The 14,612-nt window shown below is 45.7% G+C and overlaps 1 protein-coding gene across 1 annotated transcript in view; it reads right to left on the reverse strand.

Moving 5' to 3' along the window:
* LOC135886051 (cytosolic phospholipase A2 gamma-like) overlaps nt 1-14,612 on the reverse strand; it is a 979,292-nt gene that overhangs the window by 63,548 nt on the left and 901,132 nt on the right.

The raw sequence follows: 14,612 nt of genomic DNA on the forward strand, positions 1-14,612 counted from the left end.
TCCCCAAAATTTGATAAGTCCTTTCCTTCCCGCCTCACCCAAGCCCCCGTCCCAGTTTCATCCCCCAGTTTCATGTGTGGTTGCTAATAAAAAATACGTTTCTGTTAATTACTGTTTCCATCATGTTCTATTAGAGGAGAGTCTGTTTGAAAGGGGGGAAGGGGGTTGGTAATTGGACAGGACAGTCACCTTTACCAGGGTACAGACGCGGGGGCAGGTTCAGCAGCAGGGCACACACACATTGCAGTCACTAGTTACCCTGGTCAGTCTGGGAGGTGGTTTCCATGTTCTGTGGGGGCGGGGGGGGACTATGTGACTTTGTGGTGGGGGAGGGCGGTTAGAGATCTTATGCAGCGGTCCTTATCCTAGATCACAGAGCCACACAGCAGGGGATCTGTAACCGTCCTCCCCCTGCCACAAAGTCACATAGCCCCCACACACAGAGTCCCGAACAGGAGGGGTGGCAGGCTCCGTTGAAACAACCAGTCCACCAGTGCGGAGCCTGTCATTCCTGGAGTTTAGAAGCATCCTTTGCATCACTACACTACACCCGCTCCCCACCGCAGTCTGCGTCCCAGGTTCAACACTTTCCCGCGAAAACAGTAATAAAGAAAACGGTGTTCATTAACAAATTTCAAGTGATTTTATTTTTAAACGTGTGTTGGAAGGGGGGGAATGGGGTATGTAACTGGAGAGGATAGTGAACATTTACTGGGTAAAGAAACGGGGACAGGTTCAGCTTCTCTGTAAACAAACTTAATAGTCACAGGTTACCCTGCTCACTCAGGAACCTATCTTTCAAAGCCTCCCGGATGCACAGCGCATCCCGCTGGGCTCTTCTAATCGCCCGGCTGTCTGGCTGGGCGTAATCAGCAGCCAGGCTATTTGCCTCAACCTCCCACCCCGCCATAAAGGTCTCCCCCTTGCTCTCACACAGATTGTGGAGCACACAGCAAGCTGCAATAACAATGGGGATATTGGTTTCGCTGAGATCAGAGCGAGTCAGTAAGGTTCTCCATCTCCCCTTGAGACGTCCAAAAGCACACTCCACCACCATTCTGCACTTGCTCAGCCGGTAGTTGAAGAGTTCTTTTTCAGTGTCCAGGGCGCCTGTATAGGGCTTCATGAGCCAGGGCATTAGAGGGTAGGCTGGGTCCCCGAGGATCACTATAGGCATCTCCACATCCCCAACAATTATTTTGTGGTCCGGGAAGTAAATACCTTCCTGCAGCCGTCTAAACAGACCAGAGTTCCTGAAAACACGAGCGTCATGAACCTTGCCCGGCCATCTGACGTTGATGTTTGTAAAACGTCCCCTATGGTCCACCAGTGCTTGCAGCACCATTGAAAAGTAGCCCTTTCGGTTAATGTACTGGTTGGCCTGGTGGTCCGGTCCCAGGATAGGGATGTGAGTTCCATCTATAGCCCCACCGCAGTTTGGGAATCCCATTGCGGCGAAGCCATCTATGATGACCTCCATGTTTCCCAGGGTCACTACCTTTGAGAGCAGAAGCTCAACGATTGCATTGGCTACTTGCATCACAACAACCGCCATGGTAGATTTGCCCACGCCAAAGTGGTTTGCGACTGACCGGTAGCTGTCCGGCGTTGCAAGCTTCCAGAGGGCTATGGCCACTCGCTTCTGGACAGTCAGGGCTGCTCGCATCCGGGTGTCCTTGCGCTTCAGGGCAGGGGACAGCAACTCACAAAGTTCAAGGAAAGTTCCCTTATGCATGCGAAAGTTTCGCAGCCACTGGGATTCATCCCAGACGTGCAGCACTATGCCGTCCCACCAGTCCGTGCTTGTTTCCCGGGCCCAGAATCGCCATTCCACAACATCAACATGACCCATTGCCACCATGATGTCCTCGGCGTGGGGTCCCATGCTTTGTGACAGGTCTGTGCCACTCTCAGACTTCAGGTCCTCACCGCGCTGCCGTAGCCTCCTCGCCCGATTTCTCAGCATCTGCCTCTGGAAAAGGTGGATGATAAGGTGCGAGGTGTTGACAACAGCCATAACTGCAGCGATGGTCGCAGCGGGCTCCATGCTCACAGTGCTGTGGCGTCCACGCTGTCACTGACCAGAAAAGTGCGTGAACTGATTTCCCGCCGGCGCTTTCAGGGACGGAGGGCGGGAGTGACGGTTGGATGACGACAGTTACCCAAAAGCACCCTCGACACATTTTTTCCCCCAGAAGGCATTGGGGGCTCGACCCAGAATTCCAATGGGCAGCGGGGACTGCGGGAACTGTGGGATAGCTGCCCACAGTGCACCGCTTCCAATGTCGACGCTTGCCCCGTTAGTGTGGACTCACAAAGTCGAATTACTGTCCTTAGTGTGGACACACACGTTCGACTTTGTAATATCGATTCCACATATTCGATTTAAGTAAAATCGAACTACTCTCGTAGTGTAGACATACCCTAAGTGATTTAAAAGCCTAAATCCCATTTTCAAACGTTTCTCAGTTACTCAGGCTTAGCAACCTAAATCTCACTGAAAGGCAATGGGATTTAGCCTCCTATGTTACTTTTGAAGTTTGCTTAAGTGTTTTTGAAAATGTTACCCTTAACTCAATGCCTGCTGGTCTTTTCTGAAATGAGGAAGTGCAGCCTGCTGCTCAGATAAAATGCAGGTGTAACAGGGTGCTTTATACGTTTAGGTTGGGAATTTCAAAGGGGGTTAATGTACAGAATAAGGACCCAATAAGGACCCAACTTTCAACTTGCTATGAGAATTTGGCACCTAACTCCCATAGGGTTCTTGGAAAGGCCCATACCATGGAAGCATGGAAGTCAGAGACCTGAGATTATAAAGTACAAACTTTCTTCCCATTCTCAGAAAAGTTTGAGTCTCACGCATCTTCAGTGCCACAGCACATAATACAAATTATGTAATCTTGTACCAGAACTGTAGGTCTCGAACTGGTCTGTAACAGTTTGAGGACCAAAGAATAGCACTGATTCCATTCAATAAAGGACACTGTTCTACATTCACACTAGCCAGTTTGTGGGCTAGTTCGGGTACAGTCAATATAATCATTTCAGTTGTGTGTATTGCAATATAGTCTACAACTTGACTCCAACACTGTCCTTTTTCAGCATGAAGTTTTTGACCTACTGTCACTTCTTCTCCTGAAGGGAAGGTTTCTTCTAGCATTTGCAGAAGGATACGAATATCCACTTATATCCGAATGAAAATCCAACTATGGGCTTGTCTACACTACAAAATTATGTCGATTTTATCTTATTCGACCTCGAGCCCCTGCATTAATGAAGTCGATTGTGCGTGGGCACACCATGCTCACTGTCTCGATGGAGTGCATCTTCACTAGCAGCCCCTGCATCAATGCACAAAGCAGTGCATTGTAGGTAGCTATCCCAAAGTGCAACTTGGTGCATTGTGTTTTGGGAAGTTTGTGCAATGCCTCATAGGACCAAAACATTGTTGCAGGGGGAACATTGCATAGGCATCCCATGATGCACTGTGCTCCCTCCCTGACATTAATGGCAAACAACATAGTGGTTTTTGCACCTTTAAACTGCCGTGTGTACGCCATAACCCCAGAAGCATGGAGCCTGCTCAGCTGTGCTCTCTTGCTATGAGCATCTCAAACACCTCGCGCTTTCTCCTGCAATATTTCCACAGCCGAAGTAGGGTCTGCCACATGGAACATAACAATGTCCTGCAAGCAGCCGTGCTGCAAGCCATTGGAAAAAACACTTCAGTTACTGATGGCAGTCACAGAGCAGCTGCACATTGCTTGTGAGGGTGCTGGTAGGGTCACCCCCAAGAATCGCATGCAGCTCATTGTAGAACCGGCATGTGTGGGGTTCAGCCCCAGAATGACTGTTCACCTCCTTTGAGCACCATTTATGGTCCCATGAAACAAGCATTGACTGGTGGGACCACATCATTTTGCACGTATGGGATGATGAGCAGTGGCCGCAGAACTTTCGAATGCAGAAAGACCCCTTCCAGGAACTTTGTGCAGAGGTTTCCCCAGCCCTGCAGTTCAGCAAAACAAAAATGAGAGCTGCTCTGACAGTGGAGAAACGAGTGGCAATTGCTGTTTGGAAGCTTGGAATGCCAGACAGTTACCGGTCAGTGGGGAATCAGTTTGGAGTAGATAAATCAACTGTGGGAGCTGCTGTGCTCCAAGTGTGCAGGGCCATTCATCGACTTCTGCTACAAAGGGCAGTGAGTCTGGGAAATGTGCAGGACATAGTGGATGGTTTTGCTGTGATGGGGTTCCCTAGTTGCGGTGGGGTGATAGATTGCATGGACTGGTGGATCACAGGGGGTGTTTCACCGACATCAACATAGGATGGTCAGGAAAGGTTCTTGACGCGCACATCATTAGGAACTTGGGTCTGTTCAAAAAGCAGCAGTCCAGGAGTTTCTTTCCAGACCACAAAATTAACATTGACAACATTGAGATACCTATAGTTATCCTGGGGGACCCATCCTACCCCATGCTCCCATGGCTCATGAAGCCATACACCGGCTGTCTGGACAGCAATAAGGAATGGTTCAACTATAGGCTCAGCAAGTGCAGAATGGTGGTTGAATGTGCCTTTGGTCTCCTGACAGGGTGCTGGAAAAGTCTCCTAACAAGATTGGACCTTAGTGAGGGGAACATACCTATGCTTATAGCTGCCTGCTGTGTGCTCTATAATATCTGTGAAAAAAAGGGGGGAAATTTTCAGCCGGGGCTGGCAGTTGAGACTGATCACATGGCAGCCATTTTTTAGCAGCCACACACCGGGGCAAAGGGCGCTGCGTATCTGCGAGGCTTTGAAAAGCCGTTTCAATAATGAGTCACAGTAATGTGAGCTGCTTGTCTGCACTGTGCTTTCCCAAACCTTCCCCTGGCTTGTATCACCGTCCCTGTAAAGCCTATCCCCCGCCCAAGCCCACTGCTTCTACTCAATAAAGAACATTTATTTCTTGAATCCATTTACTTTATTTAACAAACATAAGTAAAGAGGGAAAACAGAAAGAAAAGGTAACCTTGGGGATAAGGGGTTGTAAAGTTGGAACAGGAGAAACATTTTCAGCTGTGTAACATAACACTGCATTACAGACCATCAAAGGTCTGTGAATGGGGGCCTTCTGTTCCTTGTACCTTCCCCCGCACGCTCTCGGTCATTGGAAGCTTTCCTGCTCTCCATGTCCACGTAAAACTACTCAAACAGTGAAATCCTCCACACCCTCAGCTCTGTGTCAGCTGTCCTGGACGTGTTCATTATCTCAGTGAACAAGTCCTTCTGCATTCTCTTTCTTCTTATTCTAATCAGTGAAAGTCTGTTTTCAGGTGTTGATGACATGCTGAAGGACACATTTTCAGCTGTCAGTCAGGGGAAAAAATAAAGGAGCCATTGTACATGAATAAAATGCTTCCATAGCAAGGCCGTTTTCATAAAAAAAAACCCTATTACACTAGGCGCAAGCCATAACATAATCAGAACCCATAACTGTTCACGGTGCCATTTTGCTGCTCCAGCCATGGTGAGTAGGCCCCTCGGGTTATGGGTGACCGCACTTTTAATGAAGCTTATGGCAGGCTCATGTCAGGATCAGAGGTAGCTAGTCAACAATGGCCCTTTCCCATAGCACCACGGGAAGCTGTTTACAAATGGGGCTGGGGTGGGGAATGTTTTCACTCCCAAATTATGGAATCTCTCACGTGGGGCCCCAGACCCCATCAGCTACTTTAAATTACACTGGTCTACAATTTTTGAGAAGTCGTCTGCTTCAGAGATAAAATGTGCTATTTATTATGTATCTTGATGTGCTGAATTCAAATATGACAATTAAAACAACTGATTGGCTACTGTTTCTAAGATATTTAAGTTTTTACATTTTATGTCTATGTATATTGTGTAGATAGTAGAGTTTTAATCATAAATTGTAAACCTAGGTCTTTTCATGTGTTTATGGTTGCTTTACATGATAATATTTCACCTGTCCTGTTTATGTAACACTTTAAAAATCAGCAAAAGGGTTATATAAAGAAAATGTATTATGAAACAAAAGGCAAAAAACTATTCTGTACATAGTTTAGTCCTATTCAGTGTCTACTTGGCGCTTCTTGGCTTGTCTCTTGTATTCATTAAATGGAGCATCTCTTGTCACTGTCCAGCAATAGTCTGCAAGCATTGATGGGCTCCATTTGCCCTGATAGCGTTTCTCCATTGTTGCAATGTCCTGGTGAAATCGCTCACCGTGCTCGTCGCTCACTGCTCCGCAGTTCGGTGGAAAAAAATCTAGATGAGAGTGCAAAAAATGTATCTTTAGTGACATGTTGCAACCAAGGCTTTTGTATGCCTTGAGGAGGTTTTCCACCAACAACCTGTAGTTGTCTGCCTTGTTGTTTCCGAGAAAATTTATTGCCACTAACTGGAAGGCTTTCCAGGCCGTCTTTTCCTTGCCACGCAGTGCATGGTCAAATGCATCATCTCGAAGAAGTTCACGAATCTGAGGACCAACAAAGACACCTTCCTTTATCTTAGCTTCACTTAACCTTGGAAATTTTCCATGGAGGTACTTGAAACCTGCTTTTGTTTTGTCAATGGCCTTGACAAAGTTCTTCATCAGACCCAGCTTGATGTGTAAGGGTGGTAACAAAATCTTCCTTGATTCAACAAGTGGTGGATGCTGAACACTTTTCCTCCCAGGCTCCAATGACAGTTGGAGTGACCAATCTTTCTTGATGTAGTGGGAATCTCTTGCACAACTATCCCATTCGCAGAGAAAACAGCAGTACTTTGTGTATCCAGTCTGCAGACCAAGCAAGAGAGCAACAACCTTCAAATCGCCACAAAGCTGCCACTGATGTTGGTCATAGTTTATGCACCTCAAAAGTTGTTTCATGTTGTCATAGGTTTCCTTCATATGGACTGCATGACCAACTGGAATTGATGGCAAAACATTGCCATTATGCAGTAAAACAGCTTTAAGACTCGTCTTTGATGAATCAATGAACAGTCTCCACTCATCTGGATCGTGAAGGATGTTGAGGGCTGCCATCACACCATCGATGTTGTTGCAGGCTACAAGATCACCTTCCATGAAGAAGAATGGGACAAGATCCTTTTGACGGTCACGGAACATGGAAACCCTGACATCACCTGCCAGGAGATTCCACTGCTGTAGTCTGGAGCCCAGCAGCTCTGCCTTACTCTTGGGTAGTTCCAAATCCCTGACAAGGTCATTCAGTTCACCTTGTGTTATGAGGTGTGGTTCAGAGGAGGAGGATGGGAGAAAATGTGGGTCCTGTGACATTGATGGTTCAGGACCAGAAGTTTCATCCTCTTCCTCTTCCTCGTCTGACTCAAGTGAGAATGATTCTGGTGCATCAGGAACTGGCAGTCCTTCTCCGTGGGGTACTGGGCGTATAGCTGATGGAATGTTTGGATAATGCACAGTCCACTTTTTCTTCTTTGACACACCTTTCCCAACTGGAGGCACCATGCAGAAGTAACAGTTGCTGGTATGATCTGTTGGCTCTCTCCAAATCATTGGCACTGCAAAAGGCATAGATTTCCTTTTCCTGTTCAATCACTGGCGAAGATTTGTTGCACAAGTGTTGCAGCATATGTGTGGGGCCCACCTCTTGTCCTGATCTCCAATTTTGCAGCCAAAATAAAGGTGATAGGCTTTCTTAACCATAGTGGTTATACTGCGCTTTTGTGATGCAAAAGTCACTTCACCACAAACATAGCAGAAGTTATCTGCACTGTTCACACAAATACGAGGCATCTCTGCTCACTTTGGCTAAACAGAAATGTGTCCCTTTGCAAAATCAAACACTGACAAATAAGAGAGCATGACACTGTATGATTTCTAGAGCTGATATAGGGCAATTTGTTCAGCAGAGTGATGTAAGCTTCGTTATGATTGCATCATCCATGACTTCTAGGAATAACATGATGCAATTCATATCATGTATGACGCAATACCAGCTTCAGATTGCATCATTCATTGTTTTGCCTAAAAAGCAAGTACTGTCCAAACCCAGTCATAGATTTATTCATAGATCCAGTCAAAGATGTATTTTAGTCATTTCTGTTTTAAATTGAGATCCCTTCCCTTTATAACTCACTTATCCTCCGCCATTCCCAAGTCAAGGGTCATATATACTGACCCAATAGCATATCTTGAAAACTAGAGCCAATCAACAATTTTAAGCATCATTTTCGTTCTCAGTGACCCAGAATTAGTAAAGTTTGACTACATTTATTTCAGAAGCATTTTGGCTGTAGAGCAGTGTTACTTGATGACCGATGCCGAGCACAGTAAAAGTACATTAGCGGCCGTGTGGTTTGATGATCCAGTGTGTGTGTGTGTCGGGGGGGGGGGGGGGGCGTTCCTACATGCCCCTTTTTTCCGTGTCAGAGCACTTTTAATGAGAACTTTCCCCATGTCCCCTAGGCAACTCAATGTAATATCAGTCTCCTGTGGGTAACAGAGGCGGAAAGGAAGGAGATGCTGCAAGCGTCTGGCAATAGACCCGGTCCTTATGTTGCTATGTTGTGTACTGCAATGATGCCAGCAGAATTAATTATGGAGTTGTGTGGGAAGTGTCCTACCATGGTGGAAGAAATAAGACTTCCCTGCCCAGGTGGCAGGGAGGGGAGAGAGGGGCTCGGGACTCCGGCAGCATAGGGGAGGTAGATGGATGCGAGGCCTCAGGTAGAAGGGGCGGTGCTGGGGGATAGCCTCCCCCAAGGAGTGGCTCACGCACCTCCCATGCCCACAGGGATGAAATCCCATTGCTCAACTCTTCGAGGGAAACACGTCTAATCTGCACATTGGCTAGAATACATGGAGAGAATTGAATCTTCTCACACTGCGGCTTACATTTTTAATTCCAAGTTGATTCACTCTTCATAACTTTAAGGAATATAAAACCTGTGATTTCAGTTAAAAAGAATTATTTTATTTGGCATTCCCTGTGATCAGCTGCCATGTAGAGATCATTAACAAGGATACATAAAACATTGGACACACTAACCTTTGCATCCCCTGATGCCCAGTACACAGTATAACCGCCCCTTTCCCAGCCTTCCTCCTCTGCTATGCCCAGTGCCCCCATGCTATAATAGAGCTTCCCCTTTCCCATTCTAACCCTCTGCTGCCCCCAATGTCCCTTTGCCCAAGGTACATTCTTGCATGTGCAACTGGCACTGTACAAAAACAGGATGTACAACAGTACACTCTTGGAAACAAACAAACCCTTAACATCATTCTGGATGTATTATCAGGAGTGTTGTAAGCAAGATATGAGACACACTTCTTTCATTCTATACTAAGCTTATTAAGCCTGCACCTGAGTATTGTGTCCAGTTCAGGAAAGATTGGGGACAAATTGGAGAAAGTCCAGAGAAAAGCAACAAAAATGACTAAAGGTCTAGAAAACATGACCTATGAGGGAAGATTGAAAAAACTGGGTTTGTTTAGTCTGGAGAACAGAAGACTAAGAGGGGACATGATAACAGTTTTCAAGTACATAAACGATTGTTACAAGAAGAGGGTGAAAAGTTGTTCTCCTTAACTGCTTAGGATAGGACAAGAAGCAATGGGCTTAAATTGCAGCAAGGGCATGTCAAACTTCCCTGCCCACTCTGAACTCTGGGGTACAGATGTGTGGACCTGCATGAAAGACCCCCTAAGCTTATATTCCACCAGTTTTGGTTAAAAACTTTCCCAATGCACAATTTCCTTTCCTTGTCCTTGGATGATATTGCTGTCCTTGGATGGTAAACAAACATTCAGAGAGGGGCAACTTGGAGCCCTATCCCCCCCAAAATATCCCCCCAAGCCCTTCACCCCCTTTCCTGGAGGGGAGGTGGCTTGAGAATAATATATCAACCAATATGTTAACAAAGTGAGCACAGACCAAATCCCTGTTTTTTAGGACACTGAAAATCAATCAGGTTCTTAAAAGAATAATTTCATTTAAAAAAAAAAGTAAAAGAATCACACTTGCAAAATCAGGATGGAAGATAACTTTACAGGGTAAATAAAAAGATTTAAAACACAGAGGATTCCCCTCTGACTCTGCTTCCCAGTTACAAAACAGGAATAAAATTACCTCTTAGCACAGGGAAAATTGACAAGCTAAAACAAAAGATAATCTAATGCATTTCCTTGCTTTACTTACAATTTCTGTAATTTTAGATGTATCATTTCAGGATCTTGTTAGGAGCTGCTTTACCTTCTTGGTCTCTCTGTTTGTCCTGAGAGGGAACCAACAAAGAGAGCACAAACAACCCCCCCCCCCCAATTTGAAAGTAGCTTCTTTACCCATTGGTCCTTCTGGTCATGTGCCAATTAGATTAATTGAACTGATTAACCCCTTACAGGTAAGTGATTCTGTACCTCTGGCCAGGAGGGATTTTATGTTATTGCATTCATACAGGTTGTTACCCTTCCCTTTATATTTTTTGACAGGGCAATATAGGTTGGACATTAGGAAAAACTTCCTAACTGCCAGTGTGGTTAAGCACTGGACTAAATTGTTTCGCAAGGTTGTGGAATCTCCGTCATTGGAGGTTTCTGAGAACAGGTCAGACAAACAGGTGTCAGGGATGATCTCGTAATGATGTGGTCCTGCCTTGAGTGCAAGGGACTGGACTAGATGACCAGCTGAGGTCCCTTCCAGTCCTACTCTTCTATGATTCTGTTAATGGAAAAAACATTTTCATTGGATTATCGGAATTTGTTTCTAAGCCACGAACGTACGGATGTATTTTCACTGGGACTCACACAAGGTCTCTACTCAGATTTTGCACCAGGATAACTATTTTGGTTAGTGGTGCAAATGTATTATTGAAATAGTTATACCACTATAACCTCTCGTGCAGACACAGTTTAACAATAGATCGCTTATTCCCCTTCCCATGTGGGAATGAACTATCCCACCAGAAGCACCATCACATCAGTATCATTGAATCTACTTGGTGTAGACTAGTGGACATCTCACGGCTCCCCCAGAGGACTCAGGGAAGCCCAGAACACATCCCCTCACCTCAGTTTCCCTTCTTCATTCCCAATATAATGGAGGAATTTCCCTGGTCTCATGGTTTTCCCTGCAGGAGCCTCTATCACGCTCTGAAGTCTCACTTCAGCCTCCTGAGTTTTCCTCTGATTCTGGCTCCCTTCAGCCCTTTATTGGAAATGCCCTGATTCCCCTCAGGTGGGGACCCTTCTCTAACCAGGGCTGGCTTGGCCCCTGCTCTCCAGCGCATGGGCTCGCGGCCCAGTCACAGTCAGGGATAGGCAGATATAGGTAACGTGGTGCAACTTCTATGTGTAGACAAGTCCTGACGCATTTATTTCTCATTCTGGACATGAAGAGGACAGATAATGGGATGTCTGACAAGAGACAACAGAAAGAGAAGACTTAGTTTAGTTCTTTTATTGCATGATGCTCTCGGTGACAGACACACAGTTATTAGGGTCTCATGGAACAAGGTAAAACCTGAGAAGGAACTGGTGGAAAACATCCCCTGGGAGTGGAAGGAATTCTCACGCTAGTGGTTTGGCTCTAAATGTACAGGCTGGGTTTTCCCATAAGAGGCCGATGTTAGGCACTCAAATCCTATGGGCAGTGAATGGGAGTTGGGCACCTATCACCCTTCCTTCCATTGTCAATTAGAACTGGACGTGGTGGAGCAGACAGGGCACTGGCCTGGGACTTTGGAGAGTTAGTTTTCTGCCACGAGCCCGCTGAGTGATTCACCTCAGGTAATGTCACCTCATTCTGCCTGCGTTCCCCAGCTATAACATGAGGTTAAGGGTGTGGAGTTAGGGCTAGAATCACAAAGCTCCCACTTTAGGCACCCAAATCCCAGAGTCTGGCCCCCAGGATTCACAAACCTAGCTCGGCTGCGGGGAAACCCTGCAGGCCCCCAATTGTTTGCAGTAAACGGGTGGTAGGTGCCCCTGGATGTGCCCTCTGCAGCCCCACACCAGGCATCCGCACACCGAAGCCCCAGAGCGATGCACAAACCTGTGGAAGGTGGGTGTTCCCATGCCTGACTCTATTCAGGACCAGAATTTTCATTTCATGGGAAATTCCATGAGTTCAAATTTTTGTTTTCATTCCAATTTTGACTTTTTATTTTAAATTTTATTTTGAGATTTTATTTATATTGTATTACTTTTTATGTCATCCATTTTATTTTCTATTTTATTCTACTGTTTCCTTTTTATATTATATTTCATTTTGAATTATTTTATAAAATTATTGTTTATTCCCCCTACACAAACTTTTGTAGAAATTTCCCATGGAATATTTAGATCTTGACAATTTGACATTTTCTGATAGTAAAAAACTTCCATCAAAAATTATCGATCTTCATTAGCACATATCGGAGAATCTTGTTCCAGAACTATAGGCCCCTGATTGGTCTATTGGAGTGAATGATAACCACCAGAACACATGTTCCAGCAGATACAGAAGAACACAAATATCCACTTATTTTTGACTGCAAAACAAACTAGAGGATTGTTATTCCCAGTCCTCTCCTAGCATAATTTGCTCCCTAATCATACAGTAAGGTCTCGTCCAATTTATCACAAGTGTGAAAAATTTGTGTCACAAAACTTTTGTGTCTCATAATGCCCAAATGTTGAATATTTGTGGCTCACACAACTGTATTTTGGAAAATGAGGTATTTAAAAAATTAATCTCTGGCAAAAATATTGCAGACAGGGATGAAATCCCACTGCTTAACTCTTCGAAGGATGTACATTTAATCGGAAACTGGCTAGAATACAGAGACAGACCAGAATCTTCTCGGACCATGGCTTAAATTTTAAATTCCAAGTTGTTTGACTGCATAACTTAAGGAATATTTTTTAACTGAAATCAGGGGTTTAATCATTACTACTGGCTATTTACCATTCACTGTGATCAGCTGCTGTGTTGAGATCCAAAGGAAGGACACAGAAAACATTGTCCATATTACTCTTGGCTTCCTCCTAATGCCCATTGTACACCATGGCCATGCCTTTACCAAACTTCACCCTCTGCTCTTCCTAGTCTCCATGATACAGTACAACTGCCCTTTCCCTATCTCTGCAGCCCCCAATGCCCCTTGGCCCTGGGTACATTCTTGCCTGTGCAGCTGGCGCTGAAGCTGGTACCACGGTTTCTATTTTTAGTGAACAAGCTAGAGTACAGCTAGAGCGGCTATAGGAGATGCCATTCACACCCCTGGCTGCAGTGTAGATGCACCCCACGTATGTAAACTGAATTATTCAGTCAGGTCTCTTTCCGTCAGTCGGCTGGTTTTGACTTGGCAAATCAGTGTAAATTCTCAGCATGCCATTTTAATACAGAATAGACAGGTTCCTTGTATTCCTAGAGTCCTTTTCAAAGCCACAAACATACTGATGTAATTGCACAGGAATTCACTTACGCGAGGTCTCCACACAGACTTTGCACCAGGATCACTATTCGGGTTAGTTGTGTGACTTTGTTTTGGAAACAGTTCTACCAGTACAGCCTCTAGCTCGGACACAGCGAACCAATATCGATGTCCCTTGGTCTGGTATAGCTTATCCCCCTTCGGAATGAACTCTCCTGATACAAGCAGCTTTACATCAGTGTAGTTGTATCCAGTCAGATTAGATGAGTGTACCCCACACCGCGCCCACTGGAGGCCTCAGGGAAGCCCAGAACACAGCCCCTCACCTCAGTTTCCCTTCTTCGATACCCAAATAAACTCCACACAGGTTTTTTCCAGTCCAATAGCAACAGCCCCCCATTTAGGTTTCATTTATTAAGTTAACATTCAGAACTAAAATGTAGATGACACAGTCCCTCCAGTTGCCTACACCGCAAACTCCCACCATTCGGTCTGAGTCCTGCCCGCCTTAGCAGGCCACTCCCAGCTCTTCCTAGCTGGAGCAATTCCCCCAGTCGCATGGTTTTCCCTCATTCACACTCTGAACTTTCACTTCAGCCTCCTGAGTTTCCCTCTTCCCCAATCCCCCTTCTGCCCTTTATTGGAAGTGGCCTGATTCCCCTCAGGTGGGGACCCTTCTCTAACCAGGGCTGGCTTGGCCCCGGCTCTCCAGTCCATGGGCACATGGCCCTGTCACAGGCAGGGATAGGCCAATATAGTTTAAGTGGTGCAATTTCTATGTGTAGACAAGCCTTGATGGATTTATTCCTCACACTGGACACAAAGGGGAGAGATAAGGGGACATCTGACAAGAGAGACAGCAGAAAGAACTCAGTTTCTTCTCATATTGCACGATGCTTTTGGTGAGAGAGACAGTTATTGGGTCACTGAGAAAATGGAGAAACACGAGAAGGAACTGCTAGAAAACATCCCCTGGGAAAGTTCTCAGGATACTGGTTTGGCTGTAAATGTACAGGCTGAGCTTTCCCATAAAAGGCAGATGTTAGGCACCCAAATCCTATGGACAGTGAATGAGAGTTGGGCACCATACACTCTTCGGTCCCATTGTCAAATACAATTGGATGTGGTGGAGGAGACAGGGCACTGGACTGGGACTCTGGGTAGTTGGTTTACTGCCACGAACACACTCCGACCCTCTGGGATTCACAACCCCAGGTTGGCTGATGGCA

This window comes from Emys orbicularis, chromosome 12 (genome assembly GCF_028017835.1).
Source record: "Emys orbicularis isolate rEmyOrb1 chromosome 12, rEmyOrb1.hap1, whole genome shotgun sequence".
In the NCBI taxonomy this organism is placed as follows: Eukaryota; Metazoa; Chordata; order Testudines; family Emydidae; genus Emys; species Emys orbicularis.